The sequence below is a fragment of the Petaurus breviceps genome, unplaced genomic scaffold (assembly GCF_028583685.1).
Source record: "Petaurus breviceps papuanus isolate PSGF00001 unplaced genomic scaffold, PetGlider_PUasm1.0 98, whole genome shotgun sequence".
Classification (NCBI taxonomy): domain Eukaryota; kingdom Metazoa; phylum Chordata; class Mammalia; order Diprotodontia; family Petauridae; genus Petaurus; species Petaurus breviceps.
In genome coordinates, this window is record NW_027187460.1 from 30,772,265 (window position 1) to 30,776,520 (window position 4,256).

The following is a 4,256-nucleotide window of genomic DNA, read 5'->3' on the forward strand; positions in this document are numbered from 1 at the left end:
CATCATAATAATAACAATAATAACATAATTTATATTTACATAGCACCTACTATAGACTAGGCACTGTACTAAGTGCTTTACAAATACTATCTCATTAGATCCTCACAACAACCCTGGGAGGTAGATGCTATTATAATGTCCATTTTATAGATGAAGAAGCCAAGATAAAAAGCGGTTAAATGACTTGCCCAGAGTCACCAAACTAGTAAGGCCATACTTGAACTCAGGATCTTCCTGACTCAATCTACACCACCAAACTCCCCCAGAGGACATTTAAGAATAAAACTGGGAGAACAATAAGTAGATGAAAGATAGAAAAGATCTGCAAATATTTTTATAATAAAACTTTTTCACCAACAAAAACAGTAGAGTCACCTCTCAGACACTATTTCCCAGTACTAGCTCTACTTATAGATTAAACAGAAATGGCACAAAAAGAGAACAAAGGCAGAAAGCAGGTGGATTAGACTAAGAGTACACAGAAGTGATCCATACTGGAGGTGACAAAACTGTAAGGGAATTGAGGGGAAAATTTACACTTAATAATAGGAAGAAGGGATCCATTTATGCCAGGCCTGCATAACCCAAGGCATGCCAAAGGATTCTGGGGTCCTTTGTCATGCCTCAGGTTGTACAGTCCTGATCTATATAAAAAGTCATAGCATTGCTATATTAAGAGGAAAACATTAGAAACAAACTTTGTGCCTAGTAACTAAACAATGGCTAAATTTGTGGTATGTAAATATTACAGAATATTACTGAGCCATAAAGAGTAACTAATATTAAAAAAAAGAAAAGCAAATATAAGTGATGTAGAGTAAGAAAAAAAATAATCAGAAGAAAAATACACTGAGACCAACTATGTAAAGAAAAAAAATGTTGGCAAAGTCCAGGATAAAGGCAATGAATAAAGTCAGTACTACCTTAGTTCAAATTAATACATGTGCTTTTCATTTCTTTCATCAGTCAGTAAATAACAAAGGTTAGTTGTATTTACAAGTGTTCAATAACATTTTCTTATGCTATTTTGCTTATTTATGGAGCTTTGAGATTTTTGCTGTTGTGTTTATTTTATGACTGGGGAGGTTGCTGTCTTTGTTGCTGTTCTTGCTAATGACTGTATGGTCTATTAATATATTTTTGAAGATGTGTAACCAGTAGAAATCAAAATTAATCAATTTTTTTAAACTTCCAGTGGTCAGAGGCTTTCTACCTTACATAAGGCACATAGATCTCTGTGATGACTGTTGTAAGATGTGACACAAACTGTTGGTGATCACTTTGTCACTATTGTAAGTACCGTAAGCACATAGCTCATTTATCATATTCCACATGGGAACTGCTCCCCCTGCTGGATGGCTGAAATACACAGCAGCAGTATTCACAAATTCTAATGAATTACTTCACTCCAACTTCCAAAAAATCAAAAAAACAAAAAAGCAGCCTATGAACATTAAGTAACTGATATTCTGAAGAAAAACTTACTACAAACAGATACGTGATGTATACCTGTATGTAAGTCTAGAACTCAAAAGAGGAATTATGAACTACCCCCATTACGCACTAACATTTCCCTTTCCTGGGTACCTGAGCTAGTGCATAGGTGAGGGAAGTAAGGCAGACAGGCAGGTTAGTATAATGGGAACAGCCCTGGATCTGAAGCCATAGGACTGAGGCTCAAATTCATATTCTGCTACTCATTAAATGAAGGGGTTGGACTTACATAAGGCCTAAAATCCCTTCTAGTTCTTAACCTTATTTTCCACATTTACAGCACCTGGGTCCAGCTGTTATTAGATGGATCGAGTCCTCTTATGCTTCAGGGGAAAGGAAAGAAAATAGGGCCCTGTCCTTTAACCTTGCTACCTGACAAGCCTGAAGTAAAGAGAATAAGGAGGCCTCTCAAGGTGTATAACAACTGTGTTGTTTGTTTGGGGACTTGGGGGTGGTAGTGATTGGAGCATTAAGTTTAGAAGATCTTATTAATTGTTGTTACTCTGTCTGGTCCATTTTCAGCTTCTTGGCATGAGCCTAAAACATGACCACTGTGGTTTGGACCCTCATCATCTCTTGCCCAGACTATTACAATGGTCTCCTAAGTGGTCTCCCTGTTTCAACTCACCCCAGTCCAAGATTTTGGTTTTTTTTATATCAAGCTTCATTTAAGCGTTTTCACAGTTATAACAAAAGCAAGGCATCCAACCTGAAAAGACAGAAGAGAAGAGTAATACCACAATGCCTATCAGTAGCCAAACTCACCTACTACCTCAAATATGCTTAGGGCTTTGCTGACTTTATAATGGCTTATGACATTCCCAACAATTAAACTACTATTACTTGCCCCTTTCATCCCCCGCTGCCCCCAAATTCTGACATCTTTTCAAAACCCAGGTCAAATGTCAATTCCTCTAGAAAAGTCTTTCCTGATCTCCCCAAACAGAAACAACATTTCCTTTCTCTGTTCCTGCACAGTATTTTGTACTTTTGTGATCATATTGCCTTCTTCATTAGTTACTGTACATTATGTTCCACTAAAGTTTTTTCTCTAATGTTTCACCATGGTATGGTGATGCCCCTCTGGGTCCCTAAACCCTATACCATAAAGAATACAAGCTCACAGAGGTTCTAAAACGCTTCAACCACAGGCCCAATGATGGGCTGTATGTCTGTCATCTGAGGATGATACCAGGACAATGAATTCGGGGGCCATAGCTACTCCTGAATATCAATCATCCACTATGATATATCAGAATAACCTGCAACAGTGGAAGGAGTACCTCTAGTAACAAAACCACAGAATCTTGATGTATATGTATCATTTTGTATAGTATTGCATGCTTTTTGCATACTGTATCCCTCTGACTATAGAAGCAGTATGGTATAAAGCAATGGTGTCAAATTTGAATAGAAACAGGCCACTAAACCATACATAAGGATACCTATGGGCCACATATTGACTTAGAAAACTACACATAACATTATCTAAATTTTACTGTATCTTTATTTACTTTGTCAAATACTTCCCAATTACTTTTTAATCTGGTTCAGGCCACTATCAGGAATGTGAGCCACTGGAGTAAAAGATGAAGTACTGGTTTGGAGGCAGGAAGACTTAATTCAAATATTGCCTCAAACTTTTAATAGCTATATGACAATTCACTTAATCTCCATGAGCCTAGGATTTATCTATTAAGTAAATGAGAGACTGTGGTCTGGGTTGGTGGAGGTAGTTTTTACATGTGAGAATTTCCTAAAGAAAACACATTCTTTACAAAGTCAGGCATCCTCCGGCTAGATTTTAAGTCCTAGAGGGAAAGGATCATTTCTTAACCATCTCTGCATCACTCCTAGGCTCCAAAGATAGTACTTCGTACATAGTAGGCATTCAAAAGATAAGGTTGAGGGGAGGCCAGGTAGCACAGCAAGTAAGAGCACCAGCTCCAGTGTTGGGATGACCTAGAGATCGAATCCCGGGCTCAGACACTTAGCACCCACCCAGAAACACCTGGCCGTGTAACCTTGAGCAAGTTACTTAACCCCAATTGCTCAGGGGCGGCCAGGTGGCTCAGCGAGTAAGAGCACCGGCTCCAGTGTCGGGATGACCTGGATCAAATCTGGCCTCAGATACTCAGCACCACACCCAGAAATAACTAGCCGTGTAACCTTGAGCAAGTTACTTAACCCCGATTGCTTAAAAAAAAAAAAAGATAAGGTTGAAACCAGGAATGAAAAACACTAATAGCTACCATTTATATTAGGGTCAAAGGATTTTGATCTGGAAGGAACCTCAGAAGGTTATTTAGTCGAAGCCTCTCATTTAACAGATGAGAAAATTCTTTCCCCTGACAGGCAACAACTTGGTTAAGACAACTGGACTCCCAAGTCAGTGATCTTTTCACTGTACCATACTACCCTCTGCTAGACCTTATCTCAAAAATATTCCCCTTTGTCATGCTTTATGCTTCTGCCCAACTTAACTACTGACCACATTCTGAGCAAACAGACTTTCCTACTTCCACAGCTTTGTTTATGGCATTTACTGTCTGGAATGTCCTTCCCCACTAGTTGAGATACTACTCATCCTTTAGAGTCAGCTCAAATACCACATCATCCATGCTGTCTTCTCTGATCTCTGACAATTAGCATCTCCAAACCTCCACATTTCACATTTAAACCCTCTCCCAATTTTGGTCCCAATTTAGCATCCACTACTACCACCTATTTGCCTCAATAATGATGATAAAGTTTAGCACAGT